Below are 18,559 nucleotides of genomic sequence, written 5' to 3'. Positions count from 1 at the left end.
GTGTGTGTGTGTGTGTGTGTGTTCCTACAACTCTATTCTGTCATGTTATCCTGTGGGAGCTAAGTGGTATGTCTGAAAGCAATGTAAGTCAAACTCTTGCAGTATATATTTGACAAGTTCAGTCTCTTGATACTTCATCGCCCATGGCTTTTAAGACAATCTGAGAGTAGATTCTCACTTATGACATATATGAAATAATATGTTGAGATACGAGAGCACAAAGCAGCCCCAAAACGACCTAATTCCACACACTGCACGGAGGAGAGTCAAAAAGAGGTCTCTAACTAAGAACACGCGCAAAATCGGCATGCTGATGTGACACAATCCCTCATGGGGTGTGAAAGCAAGCATATTGACGTGAAATAGAGCTGGCACTAGAAACAAATTAAAATATCCCGTGGCCAGATGGGGATGGTGAACTGAGGGGCCATATTTGTATCATGGGTGTGAGACGCACCACAGTGAAACAGCTTCATTGCCACTTTTGCCCTGCCGTGTCCTCTGGGAAATGACCTAAAAGGATGGCGATGATTAGCAATTCAATTTAGCCAGCCGTCGGTCAATATGGCAGGCCACGAGGAGATGGTTGTTGATGCTGCCTTGCCATCAAAATATGTGGCGATCGAAATGTCTGGGGACTAGATTTCTCTTTTTTGGTTAATTAAGCAGGCCCTTTGTCACTGTTCTTACTTATTCATAAATCTTCCCTTCCTTTTGAGACAGCTTGGTCTGAAGAAGCTAGCTAAGTAGGCAAGCACTTAAGGGTAATCTATAGAGTTCAACATTGGACGCATCTTTGTGCCTGGTTAATTAATCAAGACACTGCAGTGGTGTCGTAAACACAAAGGCACTTATGACTAAAGCTTATCAAGAGGGTAATATCTAGCGATTCTTATTTTAGCTCATGCATTTGTTGGCACTTTTATCGATTCAAAACAGATAGGACAGGAAATGAGCCATGAATTAATGTATTGTAGCATGTTTTCTAACTGTCAGCGCAGCAGCTAAAAACTTCCATCGATCCATTCATTCTTCAAACCGCTTCAAATGTGTAGGGTCACAGGGATACGGGTGCTTTTCCCAACACCCCAAAGGCAGGCCACCACGTTGCACAAATGGACAGTCACAGAGCGAGCAACTTCGTAGCACACTGCATTTCTGAAAACCAAATCCCAACGCTGGCAGATCTTTAGCCATTAGGACACGTCTATAAATAAAGAATGAGCAATCTGTTTTCTTATCTCTCTTTTATTTATGCCATTCTTTTGCATCCTTACTCGCCTGCCCTCAGGTTATGAAGTTCAGACTCAGGGAAACATGTCCATTCATGCATCCCTCTTCTGAGGAAGATGTAAATACAGGGTTGAAACCAGTTCATATGGTCAGTCCTCCAGTGATGGAACTCCTGTATAGTTGACTTGTTCCTATGAGTAATCTATGCTGAGGTTCAGTACACACCCTGTGGTTCTTTTGATGAGCGCTCTCAAGTTGAACTCATCCTGCTTCGAGACCACCAAGAGATGTAACGTACCTGAAACACAAAAGTTCACGTGTAGGTTCCAAACAGTCAAGGTGTGGTTAGCAGGTCTGTAATTAGAGTTGAGGCCACCAAGTCTTTGTGACGGCATGTCTGTGTGTGTTGGATTTAGTGGATCTACTGTATGTGCGTGTGTGTGTTCAAGTGTGTGAAAGAGAGCAACAGCAGACAATTCCCAGACTTCTTATTATCTCTATACCCGACAATTGCATCTCTTAGCACCTGTACAGTACTTCCTAAATTGAAGGGTGTTTTCGTATAAAATTATTTTCTCAGAAGTTGTCTTTTTGCCACATTTTCTATCTGTGCTTTTGGTTTCACAGATACTTTTTCAGTACCGCAAAACAAACCAGTGTTTATACAAGACACAATCTTATTGAAGGACTTTATTGGTTCAGTGTAGGCGCTGTTAAAGCCACTGTGGTTGATTTATCAGTCAATGATTGACTCTAGATTGCTATAACCTTCCATGTCACCTGCACTTCAAACCGATGCCCAGCAGCAGCCCTGCATTTCCCACCCCACGTACACAGTTCTTGTTGATTCAACTATGTTATCTCATGTGGCCATTTCCCTTAGTTCTTCCATCAGTGCCACTGTCACATAATAGTGGTGTCATTTTAGTGGTGCCTCTAGATATACCCACATTTTGACTTTACATGTTTTATGTTATTTAGAATATGAATGGAAAGGTTATTTTAACAGGAAATTTCAACCTAAAATTGTTTCAGATATTGCATAACCACATAGTGAAAGCATATTTAAAACATGAGACCCATCTCATGTCGAACTCCATCCCCAAACCCCCCCCATCCACCCTCAGCCTTCTCACCAGGCCCTCTACTGAGACCCATAAATCAATGGAGCTCAGTAGCCTGTCGGGGGTTTACCGTCTGTGGGGGGCATTGGTGGCCCAGGCTCCCCAGCCGCTGGTTTTAGTTACACATCAATGAAGGGTGAATAATACATTAGTCAGCCCCTGACAGTACAGTTATAGGCGGGCAGGCAGACAGAGCCTCCCCTGGCCCTTCATCAGCGCATCTGTGCCATAATCAGCCTCTGGAGAACATACCTTAGCTTTGGCCTTCCTCTCTTCCACCTGATTTACTTACTGTGTATGCTAATATTATGATATTTAAACACCTTCCCCGTGGGTAAAAGGGGTAGATCTCCCAAAAATAAAAACTCTGGAACAACATGAGCTTGAGCAATCACCTAAAAACAGAATTTTTAAATAATGCATTTGTCTTTTTCTTTCTTTCATACAAGTGTTTTATAAGTTGAGCTATTCCTTAAAGTGTATCTGAATGTGGAGTATGGGTGGCACTGTATGTAAGGTATCAAATGCAAAGAAATTGCACCACTCCTTTCGTTTAGGGGTCAAGAGCTGCAAGTGACACCCATAAAGTCTAGGTTAATAATTTGAAGCAGGCAGGAAGTATTGCAACTGACCCAGGTCGGACAGCAAGGACTGTGGAGATGGATTGTTGTGGCATAAATGGCCCCGGAACCGTAGCCTTCTCAGTCCAGCTGCACTGTGTACTGATTTATATCTGAAGATTTTCAAGTGACTAGCCCCCTTCCTTGCATGCACAATTACAGAAACATTCACAGTCTCCTTCCAATGTATCAAGGCTTTTATTTAATTGTTCAGAGACATCTAAACCCCTGGCCATATGGGGCACCCTAGAATTGGATGTCAACCGTTCTATCAACCTTCTCCAGCGTAATTGCCCAGAAATGAACTTCCATCGCTAATACCTTCTGTCACAATCTGCGAGTCAATTTGCTGTAAGTGAAACACTTAAGTGCATGATTGTGTGATCGCCAATGACCTAGACGGCCACGTGTCCTAATCAGGCAGTTTTTTTTTTCTTTTTTAATCAACAGTCTCAGAGGTGGAGTCCATGAATAAATTACTCTGATGACCGTCTTCCATACACTCCGCCAGTCTGCGTCTGTGCGTTAAAGAGCCGAAAACCATTTAGAGAGGTCTAACGAGTCAAGTTATTACTGCAGCCAAGTGTGAGATTAATTAACTGAGCAGCAATTAAGAACGCGGATGAAAAGATCTAACAGATAAGCATGGGGCGAATAGCAACCAACATTTTTTTTTTTTTTGCTTTAGCCAACTGGGAGGGTACAAGGAGTAAACAGAAATAACAAGCTACAGTAAAATGTGACATTTCTGAAAAGTATTACAATTTATTGGCGTTGGAAACTGCTGGAAACTGCAGTGAATTGTATGTATAGGTCTATTTTTGTAGTTCAAGTAAAAGTAAGCAGAGGCACATTCTAGGTAGGTTGATATGATTTTACCTAGGTAAGATATACCTGAATCAGCTAACTTTATTGGTCCCTGAACAACATTCCCATCAACCGATCAGTTCCCTCTGGTTTGAGCTGTAAAATATTGATCCAGCAACATGCTTTATAGGGTAAATTCATCTCGTGCATTAATATGCATGCAAATTGTCACATTTCCGCGCCCTACTTTCTGTTATTGACATACTTCCAAAGTGCCAGAGTTGGGCAGAAATTTCCAGGAAGAGTGTTCTCAAATACTGTATAGAATGAAGGATAGTGTCCCTTTCACTCAGGACAGTTCCCAACCATGCTTTAGTCATTGTTTTTGCGTGTGTATTCAACAGTCACAAAGGCCCTACCCAGCCACATTCCTGTCGGTAACTGCCTAACCTTTCTTTGTTGTTGCGGCTCTGACCTGACTGAGATAATGAGTGGGCAGGTAAACATTAACGAGTGTCTCTGGGATTAATGAGCTAACGTGAGAAGAGGTAGTCGAAGGAGACCTGCGCTGCCTCAGGCTAATGTGTCACATATAGCAAGAAATATAAAAAAAAAGAGAGAACATAATAACTCTTACGTTGCGGTGTAGCTGCAGCCATTAGAGATGTTTTCTTTGTTCGAGCAGGTAAACCACAACATATCCTGATAATTAGCATGCAGCATGACAGCTGAAACTGAGCCACCGATTTGTTCCCATGTCTTCAGCAGTAGCTGCCAATGCTAATATGTGACAGCACTGGGAAGTTAGCAGGGTTCTTGCCCTCACAGCTTGGGGTTTTCTTTTCAAGAAATGGAAAGGAATCTAAACCTCACTAGCCGCCCCAGACGGTATATTTGAAACATTACAAAGCGATCGAAAGCCACTGGAACGCTGGAAATGTGGACCGCATCAGTCCAGGAGCTGCGAACAAACAGCTGTCCCGTGATACAAAGCAGAAATGTCATATTTAACAGCCATTAGGGGTTATTTGTATGTTTGCGTTGTAAGATGATATTGTATGTTTGGCTGATGACTAAAGCAGGGGTAATTGTATCCTGACATATACATCTCAATGCCTAATTCATAGCAGAACTGTAAAGAAAAAAAGTTATAACCAAAACCTTTACATTTATATACGCTAGAGTTATAGGTCCTTCTGGGTTGATGCAAGGATTAATTTTAGTATCTTATTTTTGCTATTGTTTCGATGCCTTTTACATAGGTATAAAACTATATGATGTACAAATATAGCCCATCACACTTTCAATTGACAAATATGGAAATATTAAACTTAAGAATTGAAGAAACACCCATTTATGTGTGCATTTTTGTGTTCCCTGTTCACTGTTTCTCATTGTGTGTGTGGCTTTATCGACCAGAAACCATAATTTTAGCTTTGACATCATCCCCGTCGTACTTTCACAAACATCTTATCTCAAGGTAAAAGGGGTTGGAGAAAATGAGAGTTTGGGGGCATTTCAACAACCGCCACACTCTGAAGTACCTCCTTAGTGTTATAGCATGGCAAATGCCTTCCAGTGGTCCTGAGGGATCGTGCCATTACCATATATTTAGCCTAGATGTCTGTTGGCTGCCTCTGCAGTGGCATAATGAACGTGTCAAAGGGAAGCAAGTACGGCAAACGGGCTGTTGCAGAATGGAGATGAGTCCCTGGACAGCGGCTTCAGCCGACAGCTCCTCTCCGAGGCTGACAGGCAAGGCCAGTGGGCAGCACGGTGCCAAAATACCTCCATAATGAACCTGGAATGGAGGAGGTATGAGGAAGTCAGCGGTGCCTCCTGTCCCGTTCTTTATGGCTCGGATTACAAAACACAGGGCGGCAATACCAAAATATTGGTTGCATTTTATTTTACAGTACATTACACTTACCTAAGAATAGTACTTGGGGGGAAAAAAGGTAACTATGGGTTAAGGTTAGGTTTAGGATTAGAACTAGCTTGCTTCTGCCTACAACTATCTCACAATTGCAAGTTTACATCTCACAATGCTGATTTTCTCAATGCACAATTGTGTTATAAAGTCATAATTGCAAGATATAAACATGCAATTTTGAGAAACAAAGTCAGAATTGTGAGAAATAAACTCGCAATTTTGAGAAACAAAGTAAGAATTTAATGTTTATATCTTGCCATTCTGACTTAAAACACAATTGCGACTATATCTCACAATTATGACTTTATAACTCTCAATTGCGTTTATATCTTGCAAGTCTGACTTAATAACTCTCAATTGCGACTTTATATCTCACAATTATGACTTTATAACACACAATTCTGACTTTATATCTCACAATTCTGACTTTATAACACACAATTCTGACTTTATATCTCACAATTCTGACTTCATAACTCTCATTTGCGAGTTTATATCTCGCAATTCCGACTTTATAACTCACAATTGAATTTTGAGATAAAAAGTCGCAATTGTGAGAAAAAAAAAAGTCAGAATTGTGAGATAAAAAGTCGCTGATATCTTTTTAATTTTTTATTCTGTGGTGGAAAGAAGCTTCCATATAGTACCTAGTTATTACAATTACTATAATAAGTACATGGTATGTACAGTAGTGAACAGGACTGTAAAATAAAGTGCTACCAAAATATTTCCAAACACAAACACATCCAGGATTTTAGGGTTTTCCAGTTTCTGTTTGGCCATTTCTGTCTTTTTTACTTGTATTTCTCAGCAAAAAGATGCAATTCACTCAACATACCTTAATAGCGCCACATGAAAAATACCAATGCTCTTAGGTTATTTCTGATTTATGTAAATACTATCTCTGTCCGTACCATATGGCAGATTTTGGGACCTAGCTTGACTGATAATATGAGTTGTGGGTAATGATGCATTGAGCTCTCTATTGAGCATGAAAAAAAAAGATTGTTTTTCTTCAGCAGTATTGGCAGACTTGCGTCCCTGGCAGTTTATTACAGTCAGAGTTGAATTTCAACCAGAACGAGAAAATCAATCAAAACATAGTTATCGTGATTATAGTCCTTTTAATTTTTTGGCTTGAGGAGAGGGAGAGGTGTTTGACTGTTGGTTAAAATGTGCTTACGCTAGGCTCAGCCAAACGCAGGATTAATCACAACTGCAGTTTTCTTCTTTATTTTACATTTAACCGGAATGTCTTAATGTATCTAAAGCAAAGATCTTACTAAAAGTTAGTTTCTGAATCAGAGTTTTAAAAATAGACACCTGGGCGACACCAGAAAAAGCAGTTTCCGAGGTGTTTTTTGACTGAATTGAACATATTTTCGTATGGAACACAATGAAGGATATCGGTGAACCTACTGAACCTGCTTGGTTCACATCACTTTTTGACCTAAACATATGTTTTTTAGTGTATTTTCTCAGTGGCTTTCATGATATTCTTTAGGAGTGAAAGTGTGCCTCCTCCTCTTCGAAACATTCTGTAAACCGGTTTACTCTCACTTGCATTTTTCAACCGGCTAGTTGAGTCATCTGTATTTATTCCAGCTGGCCCTGCCTCCTGCTGAGAGTAATGGAGACCCGGGGAGCATGATAGACGGGGAGAAAAGGAGAGAAGGGGTTTCAGAGATATGAGGGGAATGAGAGAGAATGAAGTGGACAGAAAGGAAGGCTGTGATCAGCTCCGGCCTGTCAAAACACTTCCTGTTGACTGATACACACTCAGACACTTGGGGAAAGAAGACCGAGATAGAAAAGGTGTGAATGAAACATTAAATAGAGAGAAAGAAAGAGTGGTTAAGCAAAGGATGGCTTCTTTGAAAACCCCAAAAATGTAAGATATTTTAGGTCCTGTTTAACATTTTTATGGTTACTATATAATTCTGATATTTCCACTTGTTTTTAATGTTCTTGCCGCCATTCTAAAATTCAAAAATATAAAAAAGAGTACCTAGGTGTGTCGAAAGAAAAAATATAAATGTATTTATATATATGTCAATGCTTTGGCGTTCTTGCTAAAGTTTTGTGTTTCCCTCAAGAAATCGTAGAAACTCATAATCTTTGCGTCCGTTCACAAAATCTTTGTGTTCCTTCACAAGAACCTCACGCACCTTTGTGTTCTCCTGAGAAACTTTGCATAGTTGCAAAAGTATTGCACTCCCCTGAGAAATTTTGAGTTCGCTTGCAAAATCTTTGCGTTATCTCGCAAAACCTTAAACCTTTGTGTTCCCCCAAGAAACTATATGTAGTTACAAAGTTTTTAAGCAAGTGGACGAAAAGTTCTCTCTGGGAAACGCAAACATTGAGCGAGCAACCGCAAAGTTTCTCATAGAACTCAAGACATTGAAATATAATTTTTCCTTCTCATTTTTTTAAAATCACCATATCTCTTAGGCGTTCCATATGTCCAAACAGAGTTTTCTTTTATGATTATGTACAAAACCCCAAACAGAAACTCTTGCTTAGATGTCATGACCATCGGCAGCGATACCGAAACGTGACTGTGATGAGTATCACATGTTCTGATGCATGGATTACGTTATGCTCGTGGTAAAGTCTAGGAAGCCACAAAAAAAAAAAACATCATGTATCATCATAAAAGTACAGCTGTCATTCTCTCTGATCAGCAAACACTGTCATTAACGTTGTGTAACGGTGCCTGAAGCATCAGCGCTAGCGAAGACGTCATCCTTTTTCATTTTGAGGGAAGGATTGTAAAACCACAAGGTGCTCATCTTCTGAATGAAAGCCTTGGATATTGATTAGTGGAGAACACATTTGAGCTTTTTTTTCTAACCAACAGGCCAAACTAAAATTATGAACACAGACGCGGCCTACGCATTCTTGTTTGCCTTGTGGCTATACAATAAATCGCCTCTACAAGAAGAAACACGAACGCATTAATTGATTGCACTCCTGTAGCAACGTGAGTCTAACAGACGGCTCCCGTTTAGTGTGAAATCTGTAATCGGATCAACGTTCGGTATCAGAATACGCCAGCGTGTTAGCTTAAGTGCTCATTAATAGCTGATCGTGCTTTATCTCCATCTCAACGCATCTTGTGTCCTGTCTAGCCACAACAGAGTAACTGATGTGCAGTATCGTAACTCTTTCTCTAAGTGCTTTAGGGGACACGCGCCGAATTCATGGCTATTGTCCACAATGGCCGTAGATGGTCGAGTTAAAATGGCTTGAGTAATTTTAGTAATTTCTTGCTTACATATAAGGGTTTTTACTAGAAATGTAATTCCATGCATAAGCATGTAATAACGCCTTTATTACAATATTATAACATTGTAATATATACACTTTGGGGGTAAAACAGCTTGTCCCTTGTCCCAGTAGCCTAAAAGGAGCATCTTTGTATTGTATTTATGCCTAAAAGTCAAGTCACCTTTATTTATACAACGCTTTATCAAATAGATTGCTTCAAATCAGCTTCACAGTAATAAACTAAAAAATAACAGAATCAATGATACAAACTTCATCAAATATGAGACAAATTCAAATTCTGCTCTAAAGCAGCTCCAAAAAGACAATTGTGTCATTCTTCGGCTCAAGTCAGTTCAGAGTTTGTTCAGTTCAATAACTGTGTGAAGTTCATCAATGTAATGAAATGAGTTCAATTCAGCAATAAGCAGCTCTACAGAAGACATTTGTGTCGTTGTTCAGTTCAAGTCAGTTCAGTGTCGATTTAATTCAGTGCAATAACATTCAATGTGTCGATTCTGAAACAAATTCGATTATAATTTTTTTTAAGTACAATTAACTTGGAATTTTAGGTCATTTCAACTTAAATTACAATAGACGGACTCATCCGTTCTTATCCGATAGTGTTAGCGCAGTCAAATCGAGAATATTACTGAATATTATGTCTACCAAACCCCAACTAAGCAAGCCAAACGTTAATAGTAGTACCTCAAGGGTATATATTACCACTCTAAGGTACGAACATACACCTTTTAGGGGTTAAATACCACCTATACTTCAACGGAAATGCATTATAACTCTTGAGAGAGGGAGACATTGAAAAGCTCTCACTGGGTTAACCAGGTGACATGATCCCCCTACTTATTTAGGAGCTCTCGCACATGTGGCGGTGGCATGGACTTGCTAGCTAAAGACGCCCATTCAGGCACTCTGAACACATAGTTGTGCGCACACCTGGATAGCAGACAGTCGCCCCAGGGTCTGCCTGTTCGCCAGATTGACTCTGCTCTGTAATTAAAGACCTTGGAAAGAGGAAGAAAAGAGGAACCAATGTGGGTAAGGGGGTGTGCAATGCCCATTCCCATTTTTGACACAAGGCTTGAATATTAATCTGGGTTGCGGCTCATCTTTTGCTCGCCGTATGAACCCGCGTGCCTGTCTTCGTGCTGTCTGTGAGCGTGAACGGCATGTTTGATCAAAGCAAAAGGGCTCATTTTCCACAACCCCGTTCCCTTGATGATGTCAGCTTTAAAATCAGACCCCCTAAGACCTTGCGTCAATCCTAACGTCAGCCGAAGAACTAATTAACACAACAAACAAAAATGTAGCAGGCGCACTTATGCTCTTTGTCCTCTTCCTGATAACTGCTGTCATCATAACCGGCGTCAAGAAACGCAAGATCAGTGTTCGAATTACGGGGGAGCTAAGGGGAGCTCGGCTCCCCTGAAAAAGACCTGGGCTCCCCTGAAAGCCTACTTTGAGACATTTAGGGGGAGCTCTAAAACACTGTCCATTTTTTTGCTATGTGAGTTATTCTGTTTTTATCATGATTTGCATTAGGGCTGAACGATATTCTGTTTTAACATCGACATCGCGATGTGCGATGCGCTTCATGAGGCGCGCGCGCAGTCTCTTGCTCTCTCTCCCTCTCTGCCGTGCACGCGCTGCGCGGTTTGGAGCACAGTTTCGGTCTCGCGGGCGCTCTCACTCTAGATTCCGGAGATTTTAACTAATTTGCGTGCATCAGTGAGCCGCTATCAATATGCGGGAGATATTCCGGGAGACTTGGGATGTCTGTATTTCTATACTGAAATAATATCGGCATTATTATTATAATTATTGATTTTTCATTAGGCAATTTTTTTGGTTCCCCCTCAGCTCTTGATGCGCGTGGTGGGAGCGATGGCTTATCTTATCTGTCTATGGGTGTAGGCTAAAGCTGCTGTTTAAATGTGTTCGGCTTTTCTGCTTACAGAAACATGTTCTCTAATCTGTTTAGAAGATTTAATAATTAAATCTATTTAATAATAATTTAAGATAAAAATATATTAAAGTTTTATTTCATTTTGTTTATTTCATATGATTATGATGACCAACACTGTTTTACTTTGGCACTTTGGCTTAGAAAAGTTGACTTAAAAGATTGTGAACCAAAATGCTTATAAGTTGTTTTTATAAAAAAATATATTTATTTTAAGTTATATTGTTGTAAACCAATCAGGGGGTTGGTGTAAAGCTGCTGTTTTATTTAAAAATGCGAGCTGCTTTTGTGTTTAGTTATGGCTCTCAATATCGCAATAAATATCGTTGGGGGAAAAAATTTAATTGTAATTTTTTGCACAAACAATGTAATTTTTTTCCAATATCGTGCAGCCCTAATTTGCATGATGTAGGCCTAAGCGCGGTTGATTCAGAACCGTGGACAGAGCTGTTTGCCCTAACACTGACTGACGCTTGCGTTTTGAAGTAAACGGTTTACTAAGTAAACAATAGGTTTACTGTAAACCTATTGTTTTAAATGCCCGAACATGCACCAAAAGCGTTAAAGTCAGTCAGGGAGGATCGGAAAATAGGGCTCCCCCGAAAGCCACTTTGTAATTCGAACCCTGCGCAAGATGTACTTAAGTAGTACATCTTTATATATCATTTCATTGTTACTTCTATTGTCTTTGAAATGGTTACTGACGAATATACTGAGAAGCATTTCTTGAAAGCTCAAATATACTTCAATGATATTTCTATTGAAATTGGTGTCACATATTTAAGTATATTTGTAATTACACATCTTTAACGACATTTAAAATGTTGTGCATTTAAAATATATTAAGCTTAAATGTAACATTGAATAACAACAACTTAAAATAGTATGCAATTCAACATCAAATTAAGGGTACTTCTTTAAAGCGTGACAAAATGATTTAAAATGTACTTAAAAGTATATTTTTTTATTTGCCATTATTACAAAGTGCACTTTTTAAAGGTGTACTTAAGCGTTTTAAGAATGTGTACTATCTTTAGGTAAACTTAAGTGGCCTTTTATTTAATTAATATTAAATTGTTTGCAAGTACACTTTAAAAATATATATATATACTTTTTTCCACTAAGTGTACTTACAAACAATTTAATATATGAAATAGAAGGCCACTTAAGTTTACTTAAATATTTGAAGTGCACAATCAATACAATTAAGACCCTTTTTTTCACCCAGGGTAGCTTTTCCCGATTATTTGAGAAAATTGTAATTTGACTAAATTTTTATAAAATTCTTGATAACACTTTATTTTAAAGTGTCATTGTTACATATGTTACATGTACTTACCAGAGTAACAACAGTAAATTATGCATAATTACATGCAACTAACCCTAACTCTATACTAAGTACATATTGTTAATTAAAATTACTCCGTACTTAAATATTTAATGACACTTTAACAATGACACCTTAAAATAAAGTGTAACCCTTGAATACCTTATAAGTAGCTTTGGATAAAAGTCTAGCATAGATGTAAATGTAGCACAACATGACATAGCAATAGTCGGTAACACTTTATTTTAAGGTGATGCAATTATACGTTGCTGCAACATGTACAACTAACCCTAAACCTAACCGTAACTCTATAGTAAGTACATGTAGTTAATTGAGTAAGTACAATGTAACTGCATCACCTTAAAAGAAAGTGAAACCCAATAGTCAAGTGGGAAATGAAGTTAAGAGTTTCCACTGGACAATTACAAATTCGACAAAGACACGGGTGATTTTAGTGGTCGGAAATTACAGTAATTCCGTCATGAAATGAACGCTACATCTGCAGCTTTGACAGTGGGCCTTGTTAGTACGTAAATGGCCTAGAGAGTGACAGGCATTGTGCCGTGACTGACGGCAAGTGGACGGATGGGGATAAGGAGGCTCCTTTCATGCGATTCCCATGGAGGATTCAGGGTGTTGGAGATCCAGCATCTACATCAAGAACCGTCGGCCAATTAGAGGTTGCACGCCGGCTCGCCAAAAGCAGCCTACTCCTCTAATCACCACACTCCAGTGTGCCACAAAAGCCCGGGACGCTCACCACATTTCAATTTAAATAGAAGCCCCCCCCCCGACCCCTTTTTTTCCTCCATCCTCTTTCAACGACTTTCCCCCTCTCTCTCCCAAAATATCTCCCCCACTTTCAGCCTGCTTCACCAAACCCCCCAACAGCTAATAAAAGCAGCAACAAAAGCACATACAAAGCAATCAGTCTAATAGCTTTAATTCGTTTAATGCAGTGTTTTCCCCACGCTGTTGACACATCCCAGTGTTGGGTGGCAAAACAGAGCTCAAGTGTTTGGAGACGGAGAGTGAAGTTCCTTTATTTGTCCTTAAGCCCGTAGTTTGGTGCGATTCCACAACAGCGCAGCAGGAGACACAATTGGCAAATCAAGATTGTTTAGATAGATCTAAGTATCTGAGTTTAGATTCTGTATATATATATATATATATATTATTTGACCAGCCTGCCACAACAGAACAGTGTTAACCAATAGCATAAGTTTGGGGCAGGGCTATTTGTTTGACTGACCATGTCAGTCTTCAGAAAACTGGTTTAACAGGTTTTTTTTTTTTTTTTTTTTTTTTTTTGCATCTTTATTTAACTAATGGTGCAGAAAGTACACACTTCACCTTTCATTTTCTTACATGCAAAATATGTAAATGTAAGTTTTTTAGTCATTCAATCTGCACAATCCTGATCCAGTCTTTGCCGTTTCACTTTGAGCTTTCCTCGCTCTTCCACGTGTCCTAACCTCCAAACAACGCGGTGAAAAGGAATCGCTAAAGCTGAAAGCAGTTGGGCTGAAATCCTGCAGTAATCTCTCACCTGTCTGCCCACACGGCACTGAGTCAGTTTCTAAATCCACTGAACATTCTTTGTATCAATAGAGGTGGTTTTGTTCACATACCCCTCTTTTTAAAGAAGATTGCTTACTGGAACAAAGAAATATTTTCAGGAGCTTGTAAACCTGCAGAATGATTGTGTGTTTGTGTGTGTGTGTGTGTGTGTGTGTTTGTGTTTTAGAAACCAAGTGTTTCTGTCTTCCTCTGTTATTAATGCTACTCTGTCATTAGAGGATTAGAATGGAAGAGCTGACCTTTCTTACACCGTGCGTGTGTGTGTGTGTGTGTGTGTGTGTGTGTGTGTGTGTGTGTGTGTGTGTGTGTGTGTGAACATGCAATTCTGTGAATGGGAATTTTCCACTAAATCTGTGTGTCATGCTACTTTTATATTTAGAGTTTGAAGCAAAAACAATGACTTATTGTTTAGTAATTTACACACACTTTCATATTATGTAATTTATACATGCGTCCATAAATGTGCTCTGGTAACCTCAAGTATGTGTGTTTCCTGGGATTTTTGAGTCTTTGAGACCTTATTAATAAGCAATTCAAATATTGACATATTTACATAAGTTACGCATTTTATGATGCTGTTAAACATTGTAAGTTATTATAAAGTCCGACACATTTACACATTACTTAAAAAGCAGTGACAACACAATATGGTGAAATTATATATTATTTTATGATTAAATATTACCATTAAAATGTGTTATTATTAGTTTATACTGTTTTTAAGTAGTTTAAATAGTGTCATGTTATTATTTTATTGTACATTAGTGATTCATTCACTGTAAAAAAAAAAAAAAACTTTTTTTTTAAGTACAATCAATTTAAATGTTTAAGTATAATCTACTTGAATGTTAATTACTTAAAATTAAGTAAAATCATATTTTACAGTGTAGTTACAGAAAAAAAGTTTAGTGTTTGGACCAAAACCAAATCTACAGTAATTTTACACGTCCATATTTATCTCTAAACATATGGCTACAAGTCTTTAAATTATGTTATATGCAGGGGCGTAGCACCAAATTCTGGGCCCTGTATACTCACAATGTCAGTGGGCCCCCTACACATGCCATTAGACGATGCGGGTTAGCAAAAATGAAAATTCAATTTTGAATAAAAAATTTTTTTAATTATTTGAATATAAACAAGTATAAATAGTGTTTAAATCCATAATCAAATCAGATTATAGTAATGACTGGTTCTTTCGCTGTAAAATGACTTGTGTGTTGTGTTTTTACTTTTCGAGTATTAATGTGTAAGGTAGAGTTGAGTAGTTATTCAAACAAAGAGAAATACTTTCCAATTCACTTCATGATCATTTTTTTGCGCAGGTTTTTATACCTAAAAACCGGAATAAAGTGCTCCTAGGGGGGTTCGGGGGCATGCCCCCCCGAGAAAATTTAGATTTACCTGAGCTCAACATGTGAATTTTAAGGTGTTTTGAAGACCAAAAAAAATGGACAACAGGAGCTTTAAAAGCATGTCAGTGGGCAGTATGTAGTATTTTATCAGATAACAAATTCTAAAACATGAGAATCAGTTTAAATGTCGCAATGAATTATCCACACTATAAAATGGAAATGCAGAATGTTTATGCTTATTGTTGACTATACACAATCACATATTCGAAACGGGAATGGCCTTAAATAAGAAATGATTCAAGGATTATTTTGCATAGGCTAGATGTTACATTTCAAACAAACGCCAATGCAATAATTCTGTGTCCAGAGGCATATGAGCAATTAGTATGCGCATCAAATATCAATTTAATCTACTTTTTCTTTCCTAAATGAATCAATATTTGTGGACTAATCTGTTCATTTAATCAATGGTTCAATTGCTCACTCATAAAGACAGTCACTTGTCGCCGCCTTCTGGCTTAATGATGCAAGTTGCGCAAACACGAACAAGCGGAGTGATACAAACAGGGAAAAGGTCTGGCACTGAGTTCATTCTCTCAGTTGGTGTTATCAATATATTTTGAAATGAATAATGACATCAATTGGAGGGCCCAATTAATTCGAATTAGGTTACAAAAAAAAAAAAAAAAATGAAAAAAATTTTTTTTGATGGGATTTCAAAGGGCCCTCTCCCTAGACGGGGCCCTGGGTAGTCAGGTCCACTTTTCCCCCCACTACCACGCCCCTGGTTATATGATATGTGCTTGAGTAACTTCAAATATATACATTTCCTGATATTTTGAGACTTCATGACAATGTTCAAAACCTTACTAAGCCATTCAAATATGTATGAAATATTATTAGTATAAAAGTTATCATAAAGGGCAACCCATTTATCTTTGTACACAATAGTGGTGACAAACAAAATACACATTATTACTAAAAATATATATAGTTTATGTAGTATGTAATTGCAATTTTCTTCTACTTTAGTGTTTTATATAAATATTTAATTTAAACTTTTTATGACAGCTAAGTCAACACGAGGTGAAAAAGGTTTCGTTTTGCGGCGGTTCATTTATGTCCTTTTCAAGTTTCATAAAAGTTCTGCCTCTCTAACTTTACGGTGGGTGCTTTATGTCATTGGGCTTTCAGCTCAAAGTTTGGCCATGCTTCCCAGTCAAACATGCGATTGTAGACGGATTGCGCAAGGGAAGGATTTATTCAGAGCGCTCGTCAATCAGGTTTCGACATCCTGCCAGAAACTACCCGTAGTCTTGGGTTTTACCTCAGAAGTGGGAGAAACAGGAAATAAGCCGTCGGTTCTCTGCCCCTTAAACAAAACGTTCCCTGTGTGGAGCCATTTTAACTGTAGAGGAGTCCGTAATGGAGGCTGGGTGCTGCATAGGCTCCGTGCCGGAGTGTGAATGAATTGTCGCATTGAGGGCACGGCCTCTCGCCCCCCTGACTGCGGCGGGCCGGGGTGAGGGGCGGGTCACCCTCCGCTGTGTTCGCGCTCTCATTGAGCCAGGACTTGCCTCCTCATCTAAAAAGCGCGCTCAGCTGACACAATGCTCGGCTTTGCTGTTTTTCAGTGCGGCTTACAAAACGCAAACAAAACAGAAGGCTGCAGTCACTCGCCGCATGCTCCCGAACGTTCCCCCCGTTTCTCTGAGTCAGAGCTCACTTTCACTCCATTCCCCCTTTTCTCTGCATTTGCCTGGTGTTTTATTCGCACCAGTTCCTGCGCGCTAGCTTTTCCACAGCTCGCAGCTGACTTCAGGTTTTCTTTTAAACGACGAGGCATTTTAGAGAGCGTGCTTGAATGTCAGCGGACCTGTAAGTCAACGACACAAAATGACACGCCATGAATGACATCCCAACAGGAAATCAATGAAATTATTGTCATCACAACTTTGTATCTTTTGTCAAATCAACTTCGATAAATAATGTGTGAAGATAACATACTATTTTGAGTTTCTGTTTATTAAACCATTCTTCTTCATTGTGTTAACTCAAATTTTTAATTACAACAAACTCAAAATGTTAAGGCAACAAGGTAACTTGCTTTTTTAAGTTAAACCAACATCTTTTTTTTTTTTTACAGTGTGAAGGATAAACAACTCAAACGGTTTCTACTTATTTTACTAACACCTGTGTGTTGGAAACATCTCAATTAGACACAATCAAGTTCCAGTAGACGAGTGATGCAATACCGGGTAGTCAAATTATTAGACAGACTGCTGTGTTCAACTTTATTAATATCAGGTTTGATTGACAGGCGAGTAGGTGGTCCTTCACTGTTGCCCTGGGACAAATCAGCAAAGACTTTATGTAAACGAAGACTGTGCACTCATATTACTATGAATGGGAGAAAGTAAAGCACAGTATTTCCCGCTTTCTAAGTGTTCTGAGACGTCATTTTTTGCAGATCTGCTTTATAGATGAAATTAACTGATTTAATAATTGATGATCTTTACAATTGAACTGAATCAACACTGAACTGGCAACGGCTTAAATGCATTATTTTCCTGTTATTACTGGAGAGCTGCTTTGAAACAATCTGTATTTGTATAAAGCGCTATATAAATAAAGGTGACCTGACTTGACTTAAAGCTGCACACGCGCATTGGCTGAAAAATTCATTTGTTTTGTCATGATTTGACCGTTCAGAAAGACTTAAAATATGAAATATAATCGTAAGTGTGGTGAACATCTTGAGGTTTCAAAAATAAGCAGAGCAAAGTTGGATGTTTTTTCTTATTTTTTTTCTTTTCTTCTCCAAACCGTGAAGCCCTACAAAGCGTTCAATTGCATTTCTGACAACATTCAAACCCTGTTTATTCCTGGAACGGATGTTAACACAAGGAGTAACTGGGTTTAGCGCTCACTTCGGAGGACAAATAACGTCCTCTGGTGTTTTGTTCCCTGACACATGATTTCAGTGCACTTTAAACACTCCCATCCATCTAATTTACTAAAACGCAGTCACAACGTGCAATCGTGCCTGCGACCGCCATACATAAACAGCAGAAGCAGGTGGTGGAAGGTGAAATGGTTGACTCAATATGTTCGAGTGAGCGTGCTTTCATTGTAATAAAAACAGAGAGCTCCACATATGGCTGGTGGGATAACAACAGAAAAAACAGACAGGCAGAGCATATTGGGCATTGAGGAAATTGTGAAGATCTTCCTTTTGCGAGTTTTATGGCGCTATTCAAGAACTCCTTTGCTCTGTTATATATCCTCTCGAGTTTACAGCTGCTAGCTTAAGGGTGCGAGAGTGTGGATG

At 38.9% G+C, this 18,559-nt stretch overlaps 1 protein-coding gene across 6 annotated transcripts in view; it reads left to right on the top strand.

Moving 5' to 3' along the window:
• The window catches only part of ephb3b (eph receptor B3b), a 49,813-nt gene that overhangs the window by 8,668 nt on the left and 22,586 nt on the right, over positions 1-18,559 (top strand). The window lies entirely within an intron of this gene.

This window comes from Phoxinus phoxinus (genome assembly GCF_949152265.1).
Source record: "Phoxinus phoxinus genome assembly, chromosome: 20".
Lineage (NCBI taxonomy): Eukaryota > Metazoa > Chordata > Actinopteri > Cypriniformes > Leuciscidae > Phoxinus > Phoxinus phoxinus.
Note: the sequence above shows the minus strand (reverse complement) of the source record. Positions and strands in the feature narration are given on the sequence as shown.